General features: G+C 41.1%; 1 protein-coding gene across 2 annotated transcripts in view; it reads left to right on the top strand.

Moving 5' to 3' along the window:
• The first annotated feature begins 781 nt into the window (after window positions 1-781).
• LOC121276336 (cadherin-12-like) overlaps window positions 782-23,477 on the top strand; it is a 247,802-nt gene continuing 225,106 nt past the window's right edge. For both annotated transcript variants that reach the window (XM_041184619.1, XM_041184617.1), the window contains exons 1-2: window positions 782-1,072; window positions 1,598-1,851. The gene's annotated coding sequence lies outside the window, so the exon portion shown is untranslated. The remainder of the gene's footprint in view (window positions 1,073-1,597; window positions 1,852-23,477) is intronic.

The raw sequence follows: 23,477 nt of genomic DNA, 5'->3' as shown, positions 1-23,477 counted from the left end.
CCCCGACCACCCCCCACCCCCGACTCCCCAACCTAGAGATCCTGCCCATAATCTCACACCTGCTAAAACTACCAACAGTTCACTTTTGTCAATTGTGGAAACAAAAGAATAACATCAAAACTAGTTATTCTTCATTGCAAAAATAATATGGCACAGTGATTTGGACTGCCTGCACATGCTAATTTCACTTTCATTTATTTTTCAACAAAAACGGCGTGACATTTATTAAAAAAATAATCGTAGCTTAATTACAGTTCAAAATATTATATCATATAAATGCAGAAGATACTCTGTAGCAACTCAGGGTGTGGGAAATTCAACCATTTACAAGTGATATGACTCATGGATAGCTTTTTCAAAGGACTGGCAGAGGAATGATGGGCCAAATGGCCTGCTTCTGTGCTGTAGGATTCTATGATTCATCATAGTTAATAGACAGAAGGGGGCAACTCTGCGTTTGTAATCTAATCGAGGGGGCTCTGATAATATCGTGGCTCCCAGGCTGAGGCCAAATAATTTAAACCCATTATGTAAAATCAAGATTAGATTTGCATTTTAAAACATTCCCTGCTATCCAATAATAACCCTAATGATACAGAGAGGATGTTTTTCTGCGCCGGGAAGCTGCAGATAGGTCTCTTGTTGTCAGTTGCTTCTCTGCAACACAGTAATAGCTGAAGTAACTTTCTCTTCACTGAACCACTGCTGATAAAAGGAGGATTGACAGAAGCAAAAAGTATATTTTCGTATAGATTTAGCTGCTGTGGTTCTTGATAAACTGGCAGCTGGTGGTGGTGAAGTGTGATGTTCACAAGAGGGTGCGAAAGTTGCCTGTGATGTCATTCCAGCATGTTATCTAAATTGACTCCTGGAAAACTGTGTGTCCAGAATGTGTTAGAGCAAAATAAGAAAATGCTGGTAAACTCTCTCAAATGGCAATTGCGGAGGTAGCAGCAGATTTTGTCAAATAAATTTGAGCTTGATTGATCTTTTAAATATCCTCATTGAAGAAATGTGTGCATAGTATAACATCAGTGTTCAGAAAAATGGATCTTCTGCGCTTTTTCGGTCTGTAAGTATATATATATACTTTTTATATTTGTCTGTTCAGTTATTATGACAGCTGTAAGGCAGTAACATTTTGTTAATTCGCTTTTGCTCTTTCACTATTTTTCTATTCTCCCGTCCTCCAATATATTTTTAAGACCACGAATTGCAGGCAATAAGTCTGTTTGCAGCAGCACTGAAGGCTTTATTAATACATAAATTCTTCGGTGTATCTCAGAACCAAGAGAGATGTAAGTTATTATTGAACACAGACATAATCACAGCCAGTGGCTCCAAAATATTTCTGGTTATATCACAGTGTATCAGGAGCGTGCAATGTATTAAGACAAATCCTTTATGATTAGTGCTCACTTTAACTAAACATCTTCTCTGCACACCCGCTGCGACATTTGCAAAGCCTTCAGCCTGGAACAGACAGCATTCCCAAATGACCAGCCTTTCCACAGAAATATCCACAATGACCAAAAAGCTCTCTGCACTAGGGACGTTGTTTTTTAATTCATTAATCAGGTCAATGAACATCCCACAGCTCACGGGAACAGACAGGAACGCATCGGAACAGTCATCGGTTTCTGAGTGCTAAACGTACATGAAAACATCTGAATGAAACATGGTGCATGCAATCCGCCCCGAGATCTCAAAAGGAATTTGCTTCTGTTTTTCTACTTTAAACACAGTGAAGTTTATGTGAAAACCAGACCCGATATTGAGGGATTCGACTGATATTAACACTGCTGATTGTATTCGAGTGTATAGCTCTATCGACAGAGAGTTTTAATTAAGGTAAGTGCCTCTCATCTGGATGCCTGCATTTCAGAGGTTCAGTGTAGAAGTACTGTTAAGACAAAAAGGTTTGAGTTGACATTTGCTTTGCTGTATCCTACCCTGGTGCTTTGCATTTGATCTGTGATGGCCCATCACTATTTTGTCCTTGTGAATCCAATACTGTGTAGAGGTGTATGGAGGAGCTGATCTTTCTCTGCTCTGGTGGGCAGGGTTTGATCTGTAGAAAAATAAAACATTTATGTTTCTTCTGTTGACCAATCAAACAATTTATTCTCTCCTGTGCAGCTGCTGATTCCTGAGTGTTCTTTGAACACAGCGGTTAGTCAGTACAGTACATGGCTGTTGTTTCTTGCTGAATTGGGGTTAGCACTTTGAAAACTGTTAAAGTATTTGCCTACGTGTCATTAGTAGGGGTGTATTATCGGTGGATTTGTTGCTGATCTGCCAAGGTTTTGCGTTGCATTACTGTCGCAACTCTCTGCCAACTGGTGTGAGAAGAGTATGGCACTGCAACACTGATAGTATCACAACTAGCTGATAGTCTGTCCTGCTAGTGACGTTTTGGAAATCAAAACTCTTGGAAAACTTTTCTCCTTCATCAATCTTCAGGTGATGTACTGCCTTAGTGATATTTGCTGGCCTGTTCAACGTGTCTCACTTTAGCTCTGACTTTTCTTTCTGCGATGAATTATTTCGACGAATTCTCAGCTGGCGCGCATCTGCCGGGAAAAGTTGTAAGAAATAGCGAACAATTAGGGAGGGAGCTACAAGGCTATTACTTAATTGAGGAGTTCAGATGATCTAAAGACAGTTAATATATAAATGCTGCTGAACAGGGAGATTGAATTACAACAATGAATTCACATTGTTCCAACTTCCCAAATCAGCTGCATGTTGTTTTGTCCCACATAACACTGATGATATCCTATGGCTTTTATTGATGTATGTTACAGCAGAATGGGCAAAACCCACCAAATCTGAGGAATAATCTTGTAATAAACCTACCTGTAGTTTTTCTCAATATAATTAGAGTATTGAAAATGTCTGACATGTCATTTTGTTGTAGAATGCCAATTTGGTCTGCAAAGAGTTAAAGAACAGGCCAGCACATCTATAGATCAAACAGCCTTTGTTTGCTAAAGAACAGGAATTGATCCTTACCTACAGGACTTCCATTTGATGGTCTTGTAGCTCACAAAAATATTTATTATAACATATACAGGCTACTGAAATAAGCTGGTGCTACCAGCCTCTGTGGTCACCCAGGTGCAATGCCAGATGTGCTAGTGAATCTACTAAATGTATTCCACTTATGGTCTGGTGCCAAATGAATAGGGTAATACTGTGAAGGAAATAATACAGCTGGCTTACTTCTGAGACATTGGCACTGGTTTGGAATAGCTAGCACTCCATTACCTTTTGTGATCTTCCTTCTTAAGTTGAGCTTACATTATAAAAAAAAAGGAAGCAATGTTAACAGATGAATTGATAATGTAGAAATTCCATTGGTAACAGCTCAATCTTTACAGGACAGCTCCTTTGACTCACTCCCAAGTATCTTTTATTATTTATAATACAGTAAACTCTCGCTTTAATAATGTCTGGGAGACAGCCAAATACTGCATTATGACAAAGGAAGCAATGTAAGTGATTTATCATTAAACTCTCTCTTTCTCTCTCTTTACAATACAAATCATTATTCCCACCTAGCCAAAAGTAAAAGTTTGTCCTGTATTGTCTTATATATTGTCTCTAATCAAAGCAGTGAACTTGTCAAAAATGGATGGTGCTTTTTTCCTGTAAAGTTTGTTCTTGGTTTTCATTGCTTTTTTTAAAGAAGCTTATGGACATAACCAAGACATAAAGGGACAGAATGTTGTGCTTTCTGCTTTCATTCTCAGCTTTACTGCCCCGTATCTCTAATTTTATAACAGAACAATAACGCCTACAAAAAAAGTCACAGCCCAAATCTTGAAGGTGTTTTGTGGTTGGTTTTCTCACAGGGCAGTAACCCACTAAAAAGGAAAAATCAAAAATCAAAACAGACCAATCTGTAATTTTGTAAATTCAGCTTAAGCCAATGAAGATGGACAAAATCTACAGAATAGTAAATGCAATATTCAATGAGCTGTTAATGTGAAAATGATAGACCAGTCAATCTACTGGTTGTACAGGAAAATGCATGAGGGGATTATAAGGTGATGATGAATTCCTATCTATGGAGTACAGGGGGCAGACAAGCAGTACTCAGCAACAATTTAAGAACAAATTAAAATAATAAAAAAGCTGTGAACTCTGAAAATAAGAAATTGTTAGGTATCCATTGCAGGTCAGTCAACATCTGTGAAGAGAAATCAACATTATGCACTGTAACCAACATTATGGCACTTTAGAAGCTACTGATAATGCCTCAGAAAACCACTAGATGTTTCTCAGTTGGGAACTAAATGAGTGGATTGAGGGCGAGCCAGTGATATATTTTGAATGTTCAAAAGGTAATGTTCTTCCAGTACAGATTATTGGGGAGTCTAGGGTTCATGGAAATAATGGTAGATTTACCAGCTGATTTGGAAATTGGCTATAAGGGCTAGAAGATGCATGGTTTAGGGTTGGGTGTAAGCTGATACCGACTGAGTTGGGTGTAAGCTAATACCGACTGAGATGTGTCTGGTTTGCAGAATATGGGAGTTTGTGGATAGCAAGACTATTCCAAGCAAACACAACTGTGGGAAATGTCTCCATGTCGAATCTTTCTGGCTCGGAGTCATTGAGCTGATGTGAGATTTGGAGAGACCCTGACACTCAAGGGAGGAGGATAAGTTCCTAAACAGTTTTATCCCAAATATAATTACACCCCACTGGAAATCACAGGTTTAGGAGAGAAAGGGTGTGACTGACAGTGAGTCGGGTAGTGGGGATTTAGGAGAGATTAAGAAGAAAGTCCCACAGACACTGGTCCTGTCCAAAGGTACAATATACTTGATCCTTGTGAGGACAAGGAGGAAGACTGAAGGGAGGACAACCACAATGCAGATGAAGTCACCATGGCTCAAAAGGCTGTCTGAGGGAAAACAGCAGAATAGAAATGTGGTAATAATAGGGGACTCTACAATTAGGGATAAATATAGATAGCATCCTATGCAGCTGAGAACAAGAATCCTGAAGGGTCTGTTGATGACCCAGTGCCAAGGGATATCTCATGATGACTGGGGAGAAATTTGGATAGGGAGCGGGTAAATCCAATCCAGTTGTTGTGGTCCATATTTGAACAAACAACATAGGTAGGAACAGGGAGGCAGTCCTGCTGAAAAAGTGTCAGAAATTAGGCTCAAAATTAAAAAGGAGGGGAAGGTGATGGCATAGTGGTATTATCGCTGAACTAGTAATCCAGGGACCCAGGGTGATGCTCTGAGGACCTGGGTTCAAATCCCACCACGGCAGATGGTGGAATCTGAATCCAATAAAAATTTGGAATTAATAGTCTAATGATGGCCACAAACCATTGTCGATTGTTGTAAAAACCCACTCCGGTTCACTAATGTCAGGAAAGGAAATCTGCTGTCCTTACCAGATCTGACGTACATGTGACTCTTAAATGGATGGGTAATAAATGGCCAACAACACCCATATCCCATGAACAAATAAAAAAAATAATAACCTGTGGTTTATTGCCTGAGCCACGTGCAAATTGACAGAAGAGCAGACAGATTAGGAGAATTAATACATGGCTGAAAGTCTGGTGTGGGCAAGAGGAGTTCCTTTTCATGTGATACTGCTACCAGTTCTGGGACAGGGAGGATGAGGTGATCTCCATCTGAACCAGGATGGGACCTGTGTCCTAGCAGAAAGGATAAATAGGAGTTGGCAAAGGCTAAACTAGTTAAGATGGAGGGGTGTGGGGTTGCAGGGAGATCTACAAGGAATATAAGCAGCCTGTAAACAGAACAGAGCAGGAGAACAAAGGAAAGGGTAAAGTAATGGAGGACATTGATGGCAAGGGATTACATAGAGTTATAGAATAAAATTCTAAAAGATGGTTAAGCATAAAGTGAGAGGATACTCTTAAAAATTAGATAAAATGTCAGCACAGCAATGCACGCAGTGTCTATAATAAATAAGGAAGCTGGAGGCAGTAATGCATTGGGGGAAACTAGACATAACAGCAATTACTGAGACATGGCTGCAGAAAGATCAGGACTGGAAATTAAACATTGCATAACACATTCAAAGATAGAGAAGGAAAATGGGGAGGTGGAGTAGCTGTACTTATTCAGGATAACACAATGGAAATAGGAGAAAGGGATGCAGCTATCAGTAAGACAATAATAAAATCCATATAGATAGAGATAAAAGATGATAAAGGATCCATTTGACTAATAGATGTCATCTACAGACCACCTAAATTTGTAAGTGAAAAAGAACTGGAGGAAGAAATATGCAGACAAATTAGAGAACTGAGTTTAAAAAAAAAAGAATAATAACCATGGGAGATTTCAACTCCCCTAATATTAATTGGAAAGAGAAGGAAGGTAAAGGGGAATGGTCTTCCTACAACATGTACAGGATTCCTTTCTAACCCAGCAAGTAAAAAGCGATATTCACTAATATGAATTAGAAACAGGAAATGTTGGAAAAACTCAGCAGGTCTGACAGCATCTGTGGAGAGAGAAACAGAGTTAACATTCCGAGTCCATATAAACGCAAAATGTTAATTCTGTTTCTCTCTCCACAGATGCTGTCAGATCTGCTGAGTTTTTCCAGCATTTTCTGTTTCTAATTCAGATTTCCAGCATCCACAGTATTTTGCTTTTATTTAAGTGATATTCAGTATTGGAACTAGTGATGGGAAATGAATCAGAGCAGATAAGAGAAGTTGAAGTAAGGTAACATCTAGACAAGAATTGCCTTAATATGTTACACTTTAAGATGATAAAGAAAGACATAAATATGAAAACTAAATTAATAGATTGAAGAAGAGCTGATTTTGAGGGGATGAAAATAGTCCTTGGGACAATAAAATGGGCAACTATATTGGAAAACAATGTAGAGTAACATTGGGAAACATTTAAAACAGTGTTCAGCAGAGTGCAGGAACATAGTGTTTTGCTAAAAGGAAAGAGCAAACTAAACATTAGTGGGACTCTGAATGAATAAAGACTTGGAGGGAAAATCAAGGTTGGGAAAGAGGCAAACATGAAATACATAGACAGCAGAGGATTGCATAATTAGAGACAATACAAGGAGATTAGAAAAGACATAAAAAAAAAACAATTTGGAAAGCAAAGAGGAACTATGTAAGTAAATTATCAAGGTACATAAAACAGTAAAATATTTTACAGTACATCATTTTAAAAAAAAGAAAAACTGGAATAGAATAGGCATAAGGAATAGTCAGGATAACACCACAGGTAACTTTAGAGAAATGACAGAAATATTAAATAATTATTTTGCCTCAGTATTTACCAGGGTGATTGAACAGGTAGGCATGACATGGAATGATGAAATGAGCAATAGTGCATTTAAAATTTAAAAAATGTATTGAACAGGCTAACCAAATTCAAAGAGGATAAATCTCTTGGTCCAGGTGGATTGCATCAATGTATTTTAAAAGAAATTGGGGGTGAGATAGCTGAGGCATTATGATTAATTTTCAATAATTTGTTAGATTAAGGTGTAGTGCCAGACAACTGACAGCTAATGTAATTCACATATTTAAGAAAGGGACAGAACATGTCAAGGAATTATAAACTAGACAGCCTAACATCTAAGGTAGGAAAAATAATGGAATTCTTACTAAAGGAGAGAACAGAAGGACATCTAGAAATGACATGAACAAATAGTCAGCATGGATTTGAAAAGGGAAGATCTCACTTGACCAACTTTCTTGAATTTTATTAAGAGGTAACAGAGAGCGTAGACAATGATGATGCAGTGCCCTTTAGATAGATATATCTCACCGGAATGCATAGGATATACAGCACCAAAACAGGCCATTCGGCCCGACCAGTCTATGCCAGTGTTTGTGCTCCACTCGAGCCTCATCTCATCTTTTCTCGTCAAAATCTGTCAGTGTAACCAGGTGTAATTTATTTGGATTTTCAAGAGGCCTTCAATAAGATACTCTATAAGACTATAAACCATAGGAGCAGAAGTAGACCACTCGGCCCATCAGTTCTGCTCCGCCATCCAATGATATCATGGCTGATCTGATAACCTTTAACTCCACTTCCCTGCCTTTTCCCCATAACCCTTGATTCCCTTACTGATCAAAAATCTGTCTATCTCAGCCTTGAATATACTTAATGACGCAACCTCTACAGCCCTCTGCGGTAAAGAGTTCCACCGATTGACTACCCTCTGAGAGAAGAAATTCCTCCTCATTTCTGTTTTAGATGGGTGCCCCCTTTACTCTGAGGTAATCTCCCACAAGGGGAAACAACCTCTCAGCATCTACCCTGTCAAATCCCCAAAGAACCTGATATGTTTCAATAAGGCGGCCTTTCATTCTTCTAAACTCCAATGAGCACAGGCACAACCTACTCAACCTCTCCACATAAGAAAATTCCTCCATACCTGGGATCAACCTGGTGAACCTTCTCTGGACTTCCTCCAATGCCAATGTGTCTTTCCTTGGATAAGGGGACCAAAACTGTTTGTCGTATTCTAGATATGGCCTAACTAGTGCCTTGTGTAGTTTTCACAAGACTTCCCTATTTTTATACTCCATTCCCTTTGAAATAAAGTCCAACATTCCATTTACCTTTCCTATTACCTGTTGAACGCGTATGTTAACTTTTTGGGATTCGTGCACAAGGTCTCCCAAATCCCTCTGTGCTGTAGCTTTCTACAGTCTTTCTCCATTTAAATAATATTCTGCTCCTCTATACTTCCTGCTAAAGTGCATAACCTCACATTTTCCCACATTATATTCCATCCACCAAGTTTTTTCACACTCACTTAACCTGTTTATATCCCTCTGTAGATTCCTTGTGTCATCTTTACCACTTGCCTTCCCACCTATTTTTGTGTCATCCGTAAACTTGGTGAAATTACATTCACTTCCCTCATCCGAGTCATTAATATATATTGTAAATAATTGCGGCCCCAGCAGTGATCCCTTTGGCACTCCATTAGTTACTGATTGCCATCCTGAAAATGGCCCCCGTATCCCAACTCTATTAGTTAGCCAGTCCTCTGTCCATGCTAATATACTACCCCCAACACTCTGAGCTCTTATCTTATTAAGTAGCCTTATGTGTGCTACCTTATTGAATGCCATTTGGAAATCCAAATATATTACATCTACTGGTTCCCCTTTATCTATCCTACTTGTTACCTCCTCAAAGAATTCTAATAAATTTGTTAGGCATGATTTCCCCTTCATGAAGCCATGCTGACTCTGCTTGATTAGATTATGTATTTCTAAATGCTCTGCTAGTATGTGCTTTATAACAGAATCCAACATTTTCCCAATGACAGATGTTAAACTAACTGGCCTATAGCTAACTGTTATTTGTCTCCCTCCCTTTTTGAATTAGGGTGTTACATTGGCCATTCTCTAATCCTCTGGGACTTTTCCAGAATCTAAGGATGCTTGGAAGATTACTACCAGTATATCCACTATCTGTGCATCTATTTCCTTTTAATATTCTAGGATGCAACCCATCAGGTCCAGGGGACTTATCAGCCTTTAGCCCCATTAGTTTCCCTAGTACTTTTTCCCTAATGATTGTTATTGTATTTATTTCCTTACCCACCACCCCCCCCCACCCTTTGCCCCTTGATTATTTAGTATTTTTGGTATGCTATTACTATCTGCTACTGTGAAGACTGAAGCAAAGTATTTATTTAACTCTCCTGCCATTTCCTGGTTCCCCATTATTATTTCCACAACCTCATTCTCCAAGGTGTCTATGTTCACTTTGGCCTCTCTCTTCCTTTTTACATATTTAAAGAAGCTCTTACTGTCTGTTTTTATATTACTTGCTAGTTTACCCTCAAAGTGTATTTCCTTTTTTTTGGTCATCTTTTGTTGGTTTTTAAAACTTTCCCAATCCTCTAGCTTACCACTAATCTTTGCCACATTGTATGTTTTCTTTCAATTTGGTACTGTCCTTAACTTCCTTAGATAACCATGATTGTTTTATCCCCTTCTTTGAGTCCTCTTTCCTCACTGGGATATATCTTTGATGAGAGTCATGAGCTATTTTCTTAAACTTCTGCCATTTTCCATTAACTGCTTATTCTATTAAACTGCTTTTCCAATCCACCCCAGCCAACTATGCCCTCATTCCCTTATTTATCTTGAGCACAGTTGTTTCCAACCCAAGTTTCTCACTCTCAAACTGAATGCTAAACTCCGCCATATTATAGTCACTGTTTCCTGGGGGATCCTTTTACTCTAAGGTCATTTATTAAACCTGCCTTATTACACATTACCAGATCCAAAATAGCCTTATCCCTGGTTGGTTTCACAGCAAAGTGTTCTAGGAAATTGTCCCAAATACACGCTATGAATTCTTACTCATGTTTATCTCAGCCAATTTAAGTTTTCCTATTTACATGAAGATTAAAGTCACTCATGAATAATGTACTGCCTTTTATATATGCCCTCATTATCTTCTCATTTATTCTCTGGCCAACATTATAGCTACTGTCAGGGGGCCTATAGACCACTCCCGCCAGAGTCATCTTCCCCTTGTTATTTCTTATCTCCACCCACATGGATTCTACATTTTCTGATTCAAGGTCATTTCTTGCTTTCGTACTTATTCCATCTCGTGCTAACAAAGCTACCCCACCACCCTTTCCTTCCAGCCTGTCCTTTCGAAAAATCACATACCCCTGAATATTTAGGTCCCAGCTTTGATCTCCTTGTAACCACATCTCCATAATGGCTATAAGATCATATCCATTAACCTCTATTTGTGCAGTTAATTCATTTATTTTGTTCTGAATACTGCGTGCATTTAAGTAAGTTAATTTTGCCTTTTTACCATTTACCATTTTTTCCCCTTTTGAGCCTATTTGCTGTTTTTTTAATTTTTTTTATTCATTCATGGGATGTGGGCTTTACTGGCTGGGCCAGCATTTATTGTCCATCGCTAATTGCCCTTTAGAAGGTAGTAGTGAGCTGCCTTCATGAACCGTTGCAGTCCGTGCGGTGTAGGTGCACCCACAGTGCTGTTAGGAAGGGAGTTCCAGGACTTTGATCCAGCGACAGTGAAGGAACAGCCTGTCACACTCTGGGTATCATTACCTAAAGAGCCGCCCTGCAAGGCTGCCGTATCCTTTTGCTTTTCAGCCTCCGTATCCCCTTTCCAGAACCCTCCCCCCTTTTTATTTAGGTTAAAGCTCTCTCCCAATGGCCCTAGTTATTCGATTTGCCAGGACACTGGTCCCGGCACGGTTCAAGTGAAGCCTATTCCATCAGAAGAGCTCCCTTCTACCCCAGTACTGGTGCCAGTGCCCCATGAACTGAAACCCATTCCTCCCACACCAAACTCTGAGCCATGCTTTAACTCTTTGGCTGTATATACCCTGTGCCAGTTTGCCCATGGCTCAGGTTCTGCTTTTTAATTTAGCTTCTAACTGTTCAAATTCTTGCAGCAGAAACTCCTTTCTAGCCCTATCAATGTCGTTGGTACCAACATGGATGACGGCAACTGGATCCTTCCCCTCCCACTCCAAGTTCCTCTCTAGTCCTGAGGAGATGTCCTTAACCCGGGCACCGGACAGGCAACACAGCCTTCGGAACTCATGCTCACAGCTGCAGAGAACAGTATCTATCCCCATAATTATACTGTCCCCTGCAACTACTACGCTCCCATTTCCTCCCCCCACTTGAGTACCCGGTACCGCGGTCAGTTCGTTCATCCTCCCTGCAGTCCCCACTCTCATCCAGACAGCTTGAAAGAACCTTGTAACTGTCGGACAGTTGCAGGGTCCGAGGCTGTTCGAACACTACCTGCAATTCATACCTGCCTCCCCTGCAGTCAAACCCTGCTGTCCCTGATCACAGACCAAATTTTGATAACCTAATCTGAGGGGTGTGACCGCCTCCTTGACCAGTGTCCAGGTAACTTTCCTCCTCCCTGATGTGGCGTGATGTCTGCAGCTCGGACTCCAGGTCCTCAACTCAGATTCGAAGTTCCTCGAGCTGCAAACACTTGGTGCTGATGTGTTCACTCTGGCACTCTGGATCACCTTGGTTCCCAATATGCTGCAGCAGCAACACATTACCCATCCTGCCATCGCTAACATATTTTATTCAATTTATTAATTAATTACTTTAGTATCCCCACTCTTTACACTTCATTGTAATTTTTTTTATACACACCAGTATCGATATTATACTTAAGCTATCTTTAAGAAAAAGAGAACAAAAGACTAGAGATATAAACACTAACTAAAGACCTCGCTTTTACTTTAAAGACTAGAAATATTACCAATCCTATTCACCAATCAGCTGCTCTCTGTGGTCTTTTCCTCCTCGTGCTCTTTAATGGTCTCACACTCTTTTCGTGCTCTCTCTCTCTCTCTATAAATGGCCTGGCTCCTCTCCCACTTGCTGTAAATGACCACAATGTTTCTCTCTCAGTCTCTCACTGTAAATGGCCCCGCTGCTTCTCTCTCACTCTCAACTTGTAATGTTAGATGAAAGAATAAGATCTGAGAATGTGAAATCAGGGGACAAATGGCAGAATGGATGGCTAGCTGGCTTCAAGACAGAAAGCAAACAGTGTGAGTTAAACGGTAGTTATTCAGAGTTACAGAAGACAGGAAGTGGTGTTCTATAAGGTACAGTGCTGGGATCACTGGTACTCACAACTTACATGAACAATTTGGACTTTAGAGTCAAAAACACAATTTTAAAATTTGCGGTTGACACTAAATTGAAGGGGATAGTCAGTACTGGAAAGGGCTGAAACAAATTGTGGGAGGATATTAATAAATTTGCAGAATTGGCAAATAATTGACAAATGAAGCTCAACACAGATAAATCTGAGGTAGTACCTTTTTGGGAGGAAAAATAGGGACATCACTTGTTACTTGGAAGGTGCAAGTCTAGCTGAGTAGAGGAACAAAGGGATCTCAGAGTACAAATACATCAATCACTAAGGCAGAATTTTCCCCACATTGGTTGGGGGGGCGGGGGGGGGGTAGTGGGACCTTTGGGTGCAGGCGCGTGGAGACACGGCTCCAATCGGCACCCCCGACCGGGGTGGGTGGGGTGCCACCATTTTACGTGGGTGAGCCAATTAAAGCCCGCCCCAGCATGACGTCTTCCAGGAAGTGCTATGCACTCCCTGTGCAGTTTGGGGGGGAGGGGGGGGGGGGGCGCAGGTGGGGGATTCCCTGAACCAAGAGTGTGCTCTTTCACGCCTAAGCATGCACTCATCTACCTGAGGCTAAGTGCTGCTTCAGGGAGATCGGCTCCACAATAAAATATCTTAAAAGTTGAAAAGAAAAATCCCCTGACATGTCCCCTCATACGACACTGTCACATGAGTTGGGACATGTCCATCATTTTAAAAGAAACTTTTATTACATTTTTAGAACCCTACATGAAACCTCATCCCGCCCATGGACGAGGTTTGATGCTTTTTCTAGTTCCCGCCAGGGCTCTCGGCCTGTCCACCAACCTTAAGGTTGGATGGGCAGGTCCATTAATTACCCCAATTACTTTGTCAATGGCTTCAGTTGGCCAATGCCAGGTCGGCGGGCGCACAGCTGATTCTGCTGAGTCCCCACCGACCTGAAAATTGAAATGGGGCGCGGTGATGTCGGGAGTTCTGCTCGATGTCACCCCGCATCATTTTACGCGTCGGCGAGCGGGCCCCACCACCTGACCCCCGCTCGCCGACCGGGAAATCCTGGTCTAAAAGTTTTGGCACAGGTTAGCAAGGCCATAGAAAAGCAACCAAGCACTAGGCTTTATTTCTAGGGCAATAGAATTGAAAAGTAGGGAAGTTATGTTAATCCTGTATTGAACCTAGGTTGGACCACACAGAGTCCAGTTCTGGCCACCGATTTATAAATAGGATATAGAGGCACTGAAGAGGGTGATGAGACTAACAGGTATACATATCAGGAAAGGATTGACAGACTGGTCCTCTTCTCTGTTGATAAGAGAAGGCTGAGAGGTGACTTAATAGAGGTTTTTAAATTATGATAGAATGAATACAGAGAATGTTTCCTCATGTGGGGAAAAGCATAACTGGAGGCCATCAGTATAAAGTAGTGATCAAGCAACCCAGTAAGGAATTCAGAAGAAACTTCTTTATCCAGCTAGGAGTGGTGCGGATATGAAACTCGATACCACAGGGAGTGGTTGAAGTGGATAGGAAAGATGCATTTAAGGGGAAGCTATGCAAGCATATGAGGGAGAAGGGAATAGCTGGTTACGCTGATGAACTGAGATGAGAAAAAATGGGGAAGGCTCAAATGGAGCATAAACATCAACATGGACCAGTTGGGTTGAAAGGCCTGTCTCTGTGTCATATATCCTATGTAATCCTGTCGAGGAGCACTACTTTTCACTTTATTTGCAGATGGTTTAGAGGTAAGTACTTAACATTTTTGACAACATAATGTTGCATAGCCAGGTGATGACTATAAAAGAGGCTGTTAGAATTTTATAGGGATCTGAACTAAGTAATTGTGTAGTTTAAGGAATAACAGGTGGATTTTAATGTTGATAGTGTACTATAATGAAAAATGGAACAGAAAACATGGAACTTGTGCACTTGTTGAGAGGGTTTCCATTAGCAGTGCTAGAAAATGAAAGGTATTGAGTGTGATTGCTGATCAATCACAGGAAGTTTCAATGAGTTACTAACAAGACTAATCAAGTTTGAGGGTGGAGCTCAAGGAGATTTTATTGCAAATCAAATGAGTCATTCTAACTTCCTACAGCTTTTTTTGTAAAGGTTATCTTTGGGATATTTGTGTGGTTTCAGGTGCCCAAACATCCAAATGAATATTGATGCATTGGAAGGAGTTGGGAGCAAAATGAGCAGGAAAAGTCAAAGTTCCAATGCCACAGGTTATGCAGGCAAACTTACAGAACTAAAGCTGATTGATCAGAAAAAAGAGAAGTGAGAAGCTTCACGATTCAGATCCTTAAAATGTTGAGAGCTGCAGGCAGTGAAGGCATATCATAGTTACTTAACCCTTACAGCCCCAGCTGCTGCAACAAATCTTATCCACTTCGTTGCAGGATCCTTAACAAGTTATGAATAAGTTTCTTGCAGCGGATGGAGATATTGTGGAGGGAGAGGGGGCAGAGGTGAGTGAGGAGAGAGGGACAGGAGATGAGGCAGGGGCTAGAAAGTGGGAGATAGGGATGAGGAGGGGAGAATGGTGAGGTAGGGGAGAGTGGGGAGGTGGGCAGGAGATTGGAGGGGAGATAGGATTGTGGGGGGGAGAATACAGGGGGAATGGGAATTGGGTGAGGTGTAGGAATGGCAGGGTGAGGGAGAGGGAAGAGAGCAACAGGGAGGGAGGGGAGGGGAGAAGTGGGAAGAGAGAGGGAAGAAATTGAGGTTTCAACCAATTGGCTGCTTTAAACCACTAGGAGGGAAGATCTACTCTTCTAACCAACATTCCTGTAAACCATACACATGGTTGCATACACCAACTTCGATGATAATGCGCAGGATGTCCCTTTTAAGATATCGCACATGCATGGCCACAAAACAGATTCAAAGGCGTTGTGTATACAAATGATCAGGAGAAAAAAGAGGGGACATATATAACCCTGACAACCAACAAATAATTCTGCAAGATTGCTGCTTAGGTGTAGCTTTATTAATAAAGTACTTGTATAGTACTATTAAAATATATTTTATTCAAAATCCTTGGCCTGGCTATTATTTATTTCTCTTTACCTCCTCAATGTCATTTCCCTCTTATTATAGAATCATAACAGCACAGAAGGCCATTGTGCCCATAATGGCTCTGCAAAACTAATCCCACTCTTCAAATCTTTCCCCATAGCCTTGTAAATATATTCATTATTTTAACTTTTATTAATTTGTCCTTTATAACATCAACATGAACTTGTTTTACATTTTGCTGCATTTCAGTGATAATCGTGACGCTCTTTTCTATATCCACATCAATCCATGATTTTTTAACTCTCCCATATTTCATGCTTAATTAGCTCAAAACCTATTGAAGAATTGATTTTTGAGTCAATGTGTAGAGTGAATCACAGTCCTACAATAGTGATGTTACTGGAGCAAACAATTGAACTGTTGATATTTCTTCAAATATTGCGAGAGACAAAAGGAAAAAAGAAAGAAAAATTGCCTTTCAGTAGCACCTTTCAGAACCTCAGACTGCCTCCAAAGTGCTTTGCAGCCAATGATGTACAAAGAACAAGAACCAGCTAAGGGCTGAATCATCTGCTCCCATTGGCGGCAGGTGTCATGGTGAGCAGGGTGGGGGAGCAATATGGCAAGAAGGCCAAAAATCGGTTTTACACCGTCGTGAAACCAGATCGTCCACCCCACCTGCATTCCCGGCCGCCACACATCGGCAACTTAATTTCAATACTTTAGCATCTCGTCATTAGCCCTGCTCGCCGGAATCATCCTCCCACTCTGGATCATCCAGGCACGTCAGCGTGATTACCGATTCACAACTGTACATAAGTGACACGCACCTGGCGAGCTGCACTTTGCTCAGGACTTCCTTGCTTTAGGCAGCACACATGGTCATCAGCGCCAGGCTTCGCAGGCAGCACCACATCACTTTTTGGTGGGGGGGGGCTCACAGGCAGCTCTCTACCTACCAGAGCAGCCGTAAGATGGGGGAGGGGGTGGCTTTTCAACGGCCCCAGGAGTCGGGCTTGTTTGGGGAATGGAGGGGGCTGTAGGATGAGGGCTGTACAGGGGAATGAGGCTATCCCAGGGCATGTGGGGGCACATGTTCATCTGTGCAAGTGGCCTTAAGATAGTGAGGGCTGAGGAGGCAGTGTGCAGAAGAGATGGAGCCAGATGGAGAAGTGAGGGTGTGTTGTGAGTGGTGGCAGTGAAGGTATAATGGGCTTGTGAGCGAGTGAGTTGAGATTAATGAGATGGTTGGCTTACCCTGGCGGCACAGATGAGATCATTTATTCTCTTTCTGCACTGGATAGCCAACCTCTTGTGTGCAGTGTTGGCACTGACAAGCTCTGCCACTGCCACCCAAGTGGAAGTGGTGAAACTGGTGGGCCTCCTCCAGTCAGAACGGGGGTAGAGGACATGGTGCCAGGACACCACGGCATCCAGAAGGCGTCGCAGGAATGTGCCACTGAATCGGAGAGCTGCGCGCCCCTTGGCTTTTGGGGCCACGTCTTCACTGGAGCAGGCCTGGGCTGCAAGCATTGAGAATTATGCACGCGGCTGCAGTATAAATGTGGCGCCCTGCGTGAGGAAGCGACGAGGTAATGGCATGGCGGACCAGTCAGCCGCCCACCAGTTAGATGGCAATTTTCCTGTGGCTGCATAATTAATGAGACGAAAAGGGGACAACATGGCGGGGAATCCCACCATTGCAGCTGGTCGGTAAAACACGTTTTCTCACACCCGCCACCGCGCTTAGGGCAGATTTGTCCCAGATTTGCACTAAATTACCTCATTTAGATTAAATAGAGGGAGGCGGGGTTGTTATCTTGAGAGAGTTACCACCAAGGCTAACATAGAATTAACGAACTCATGCTCTAAATTAAATGCCGGGGATCTGCAGTGATAGTTATGGCGAAACTGTCAGTGTTTGTAATTATTACTCTACTGAAACTGACAGCAAATTCTAGAGTCCACACATGTGCAGTTAAATGTGGAAGTCCAGAAGTTGATGTCAGTGATCCGACAATTCCTGAGCGGGTGCATTGTTGAAGTTCCCCCAGACTACAATTAATTAGAAATCATGGAACAGATAAGGACATCTATTCTCACTCCTTTCGTCTTGCAGTAGAAATACATGAAAAAGTTGCACCTTGTTGAATAAGGCGTAACAGAGTTTTTAATAGTGTACTGAGTTCATAATTACTGCTAAAAACCTTCAGTGGCCCTGAAAAGCTAATTTTATATTTATTGAATGCCAAATTTTTTCAGTATGATTAAAAATAAAACAGCTTTTTATAAAGCTTATGACACCTCAGCTTTTAGCTTAATCCCATATCTACGTCCCAATTATTTATTTCACTCTTTGTAAAATAAAGTAATTAAAAGTAAAAAAAAATCAATGCATTTAACTTCCCGATTTGCTATCTGTGAGAATACTTTAATACGATTGGCAGCTCACCATCCTTGACATTGCTAGATGTCCAGCGGTCCCCTTGACTTGGTGCCAGATTGAAACTAACGTTGGGAAAGGGAAAATACAAGCCACAGAGATCGTTATGTCTTTGTGAGCGGTTTCTTTGAGATCAACAGGGAGAACAATTGCATCACACCTGACCGTAAAATACAGACCAACTCGTCTCAAGTAAGATCACAAATTAGAGTTTTCTTTCCATAGAGTTATTTATACATGAAGTAGATTTGCATTATCTTCGTTGTAGAGGACTCAAATAACATCCCAGAAATAAGGAGGTGAAAGGGAGAGAGGAACTTAAAATGATTACAGTCACCAGGAAAAGGGTATTGAGAAAATTATTAAAGCTAAAAGCTGACAAGTCCCCAGGTCTTGGTGAAGTGGTTGCTGAAATAGTAGATGCATTGGTTTCAATGTTCCAAAATTCCCTAAATTCTGGAAAGGTCCTATCAGAATGGAAAATAGCGAATGTGACTCCTCTAATCAAGGAAGGAAGGAGACAGAAAGCAGGAAATTACAGACTAGTTGGCTTAACATCCATCATGGGGAAAATGCTGGAATCTATTACTAACATAGAATCATAGAAAATAGGAGCAGGAGTAGGCTATTCGGCCCTTCGAGCCTGCTCCGCCATTTGTAAGAACACTAGAACATAACTAGGAGCAGGAGTAGGCAATTGAGCCCCTCGAGCCTGCCCCACAATTCAATATGATTATGGTTGATCTCATTTCGGCCTCAACTCCAATTTCCCGAACCTTCTGACCAGTTACTAATTAAAAATCTGTCTATCTCCTCCTTAAATTTATTCAGTGTCCTGGCATCCACTGCACTCTGAGGTTGTGAATTCCACAGATTCACCACCCTTTAAGAAAAGTAATTCCTCCTCATCTCTGATTTAAATCTACCATCCCTTAACCTAAAATTATGGCCTCTTGTTTTAGAATGCCCCACAAGGGGAAACATCCACTCCACGTCTACTTTGTCTATCCCCTTTAGCATCTTATATACCTCAATTAGATCTCCTCTCATCCTTCTAAACTCTAGTGCGTATAGGCCTAAACAGCTCAATCTCTCGTCATAAAACAAGCCCTGCATCTCTGGCATCAATTTAGTGAACCTCCTCTGAACCGCCTCCAATGCAACAACATCCTTCCTCAAGTAAAGTGACCAAAACTGTACACAGTACTCCAGGTGTGGTCTCACTAATGCCTTGTACAGTTGCAACAACACTTCCCTATTTTTATACTCAATTTCTTTAGCAATAAATGCCAAAATTACATTTACCTTCCATATTACCTGCTGCACCTGCATACTAGCTTTCAGCGATTCATGCACGAGGACACCCAGATCCCTCTGCATTGAAGCATTCTGAAGTTTCTCTCCATTTAAATAATAAGTCACCATTTTATTCTTACGATCAAAATGGATAACCTCACACTTATCCATGTTAAACTCCATCTGCCAAATTTTGGCCCATTCACCAAACCTGTCCATATCCATTTGTAATTTTCTTATTTCTTCATTGCAACTTACTTTCCCACCTATTTTGGTGTCAACTGCAAATTTAGCTATAGTATCTTCTATCCCTGAATCCAAGTAAAATATAGATTGTAAATAGTCGGGGCCCAAGGACCAAACCCTGTGGCATCTCACTAGTTACAGCTTACCATCCAGAAAAAGACCGATTTATCCTGACTCTGCTTTCTGTTGGTTAGCCAATCCTCTACCCAAGCTAATATATTACCCCTGACTCCATGTGATCTCACCTTGTGTATTAATCTTGTGTGTGGCACCTTATCAAAGGCCTTCTAGATATACTACACCCACAGGATCCCCATTATCCACTTTGCTTGTCACATCTTCAAAGAATTCGAGCAAATTAGTCAAACACAATTTACTCTTCATAAAGCCATGCTGACTCTGATGGATTGCATTTTGACTTTCCAAATGACCCATTAATACTTCCTTAATAATGGATTCCAACCATTTCCCAATGACAGACGTTAAACTAACTGGTCTATAGTTTCCTACTTTCTGCCTCCTCCCCACCCCCCCCCCCCTTTTTGAATAAGGGCATTATATTAGCATTTTCCCAATCCATTGGAACCTTTCCAGATCCAGAGAATTTTGAAATATTATAGCCAATGCAAGTGCTATCTCTGCTGCCACTTCCATCAAGACCCTGGGATATAGGCCATCAGGTCCTGGGGACTTGTCACCCTTTAATCCCAATAGTTTTCTCAGTACTTTTTCTCTAGTGATGGTGAGTGTTCTACGTTCCTCCTTCTCTATACCCTCTGCTCTACCTGTTACTATTGGGGTGGTACTGGTGTCCTCCACCATGAAAATTGAGGCAAAATATTGATTAAGCATCTCTGCCATTTCTGTGTTCCCCACTATTAACTCCCCAGTCTCATCCTCTAAGGGACCAACATTCACTTTAGCTACTCTCTTTCCTTTTATATACTTGTAGAAGCTTTTGCTATCAGTTTTTATATTTTGCGCTAGTTTTCTTTCATAATTTACCTTTGCTCTTTTTATTATTTTTTTGTGACCCTTTGTTGATTTTTAAAAGTTTCCCAATCTTCCAGCCTGCCACTGAACTTTGCAATTTGGTATGCCTTAGTTTTCACCTTTATGTTATCTTTAACTTCCTTGCTTAGCCATGGATGCTTTCCCCACCTCTTACCGTCTCTCTTCCTCTTTGGAATATATTTTACTTTGAGGGAATTGAATATCTCCTTAAATATCTGCCACTGTTCATTAACTAACATGTAGCCTTCCTGCCCAGTTCACTGGGGCCAAATCTGCCCTCATGCCTGTGTAGTTACCTTTGTTTTACTCCAGAACACTAGTGTGGGACTCAAGTTTCTCACTCTCAAACTGAACTTGAAATTCTAGCATGCTATGATCACTCTTCCCTGGAGGATCCTTTACTATGAGAGCATTAATTAATCCCATCTCATTACACAAAACCAAATCCAAAATAGCCTGCTCCCTGGTTGGTTCTACAACATATTGCTCCAAGAAACAATCTCTTATACAGTCTATGAACTTTCCCTCGAGGCTACCCTTGCCAATTTGATTAATCCAGTCTGTATGCATATTAAAACCACCCATGATTATTGCCGTGCCTTTCTTACATGCTCCCAGTATTTCCGGGTTTATACTGTGCCCTACTGCTGAACTACTGTTTGGGGACCTATAGATTACTCCTACCAGGGACTTATTTCCCTTGCTATTTCTAATTTCTACCCAGACTGACTCTACATCTTCATTATGATTATGGATGATCATCCAACTCAATAGCCGGCTCCCGCCTTCTCCCCATATCCTTTGATCCCTTTCACCCCAAGAGCTATATCTAAATCCTTCTTGAAAACATACATGTTTTGGCCTCAACTACTTTCTGTGGTAGTGAATTCCACAGGCTCACCACTTTCTGGGTGAAGAAATTTCTGCTCATCTCAGTCTTAAATGGTTTACCCTGTATCCTCAGACTGTGACCCCTGGTTCTGGATTCACCCACCATCAGGAACATCCTTCCTGCATCTACCCTGTCCAGCCCTGTTAGAATTTTATAGGTTTCTATGAGATCCCCCCTGATTCTTCTGAACTCCAGCGAATATGGAGATTATAGCAGGATACTTAGAAAATCTCAATGCAACCAGCCAGAGTCAATATGGTTTTGTGAGAGGGAAATTGTGCTTGACTAAATCATTGGCATTCTTAAAGGAAGTAACAAGCAATATGGATAAAGGGGAAACTGTGGATGTGCTGTACTTAGATTTCCAGAAGACAATGTATACTTTAAACTACAGAAAGTGATATTCCCCTTATATACTTACACCCATCGTACTCTCCATGAATTTGAAGTCTTTTTAGCCAACAGTCAACAGTTGTCCCCAGCTTTAAGGATCCCTGTATTCCCATTTCATCGAGTAGTAACTTGGAGTGACTGTCTCCAGGCACCTTTTCCTCAGTTTTTGTAGTTTCTTAAATCCACCTCCAGCAGTAAAGCCTGTACTGATTATTCTTCTACCCCCTGGCCTTGCAGGATATGTCTCTTTGACTAGAGATCATCTCTTTCCCATATCCGGTTTTGGTAACCGTTTCTCTTTGCTGGCTATCTGTGATGTTCATTGATTTGTAGGGAAACCTGAAACCTGATCTCAAAAAATGGCTTCCTCTGCCCTCTTCCCCCATGACAATGTGAAACACATTAGCATTTCTACCTTTATACAGGGCTAATTAACTATTCTTAACCTCAACTCTCTCTCATCTTAGAAGTAAATGGACAGTTTAAAGCATAACGGTTTACAACCTTACATTCTCAACACTTTTCTGGAACTTTGGAGACTCGGACTAATTGTAAACTCAGAGGCAGCTGCCATTATGTCCAAGCATAGCAGCTTGCACTTTCTTCTCAGTAAAACAATCAAAGCCTTCTTTGATCTCTAACAATCAAACCACCCAGCCTTGCTGTCAGGCAGACTGCATGACTCCTTTCATTTACCCTAAATTTAAAGCTACAGTCCCAAGATAGAATAATCTTACAAACCTCATAATTATAACAATCAATATTCTGGACTGTCACCTGATTATGGATGAATTATGCAAAGTTTGTGAATTTGTGAAACAGAGTTTTTGAAGTGGATGCTATGGCACTGTAAGTTATAGCTGGTTTGTTAAAGGAAGAGAAAGGTGGGCTTGTTCGCCCAGTGTAGCTTTGTTCTTTTAATTCAGATAGATTTTAATCATTGTGTAGACGCTCATTTGGCCATTGTTTTCCTGTTGACCATATGTTGAGTATCTCAATATTGATACATTGGAATAGATTTTCAATATACATTTTGACATGCAGTGCTTATTAATGAGTACTATATGGTAACTTGCTTTAAATCTTCCCCCAAGTTCAAGAGAGAGATTTTGGAGGTTGGAAATATGTTTTTAATGAAATTTCATCTCTTCCTCCTGAGCACTTGAAATAAGCACCTACCTACATGTACTTCCTTGTGGCCTCCTAGTACTTATGAATTCTGTATCCTATTTCTGCCACATGGAGAATACAGGTTAGCGTCCTTAGTCTTGCAACTAAAATCACTTCAATCTCCAGGCATATCAAGGCTGTTTCACTAAAAGTGACTCTTGTCGCTGGATTGCTTTTTCCACTTTGTAATTAAATGTTCCAGCTGCATTTTGTGCCCAATAAGGTGAAAAGTGCCAGTTGCACTGGAATGAGACTGTTCTCTGATCCACCTGCCGTTCCATTTACTCTTCTTGCACCATCCCCATCAAAATACCACTTGACTCGTTCA

The sequence above is a fragment of the Carcharodon carcharias genome, chromosome 3 (assembly GCF_017639515.1).
Source record: "Carcharodon carcharias isolate sCarCar2 chromosome 3, sCarCar2.pri, whole genome shotgun sequence".
Taxonomy (NCBI): domain Eukaryota; kingdom Metazoa; phylum Chordata; class Chondrichthyes; order Lamniformes; family Lamnidae; genus Carcharodon; species Carcharodon carcharias.
The sequence above is the reverse complement of the archived record's forward strand: the minus strand, read 5'-3'. Positions and strand labels throughout refer to the sequence as shown.